This window comes from Sinocyclocheilus anshuiensis, unplaced genomic scaffold (assembly GCF_001515605.1).
Source record: "Sinocyclocheilus anshuiensis isolate Anshui unplaced genomic scaffold, SAMN03320099.WGS_v1.1 scaffold1092, whole genome shotgun sequence".
NCBI classification, from domain to species: domain Eukaryota; kingdom Metazoa; phylum Chordata; class Actinopteri; order Cypriniformes; family Cyprinidae; genus Sinocyclocheilus; species Sinocyclocheilus anshuiensis.
The window spans coordinates 171,732-172,001 of NW_015551061.1; the positions used below are offsets into that span (position 1 = coordinate 171,732).

Consider the following 270-nt stretch of genomic DNA (forward strand, 5'->3'; position numbering starts at 1 on the left):
GTCCGCGGGTCCTTAAAAAGTCTTAAAATGTCTTAAATAACGTTTTCCTAATATAAGGCCTTAAAAAGTCTTAAAATTTCTTAAATTCGGATTCGATGGGTCTTGATTATTTTTGGTCTCATTACCGCTAAAATATATTCAGTCTGACGGACCTAATGACTTTACAATCATTGGACAGACCGAAGATTTTTCTTCCCACTGTAAATTACTGCGTCATCAGAGAGAACTGCAGTAAGTTAGCAGAATACAGAATACAAGCTCGCGCTGAGG

General features: G+C 37.0%; 1 protein-coding gene across 1 annotated transcript in view; it reads left to right on the forward strand.

The window, feature by feature from the left end:
* The window catches only part of LOC107661989 (catenin beta-1-like), a 35,419-nt gene that overhangs the window by 11,783 nt on the left and 23,366 nt on the right, over positions 1 to 270 (forward strand). The gene's annotated exons all lie outside the window — the stretch shown is intronic.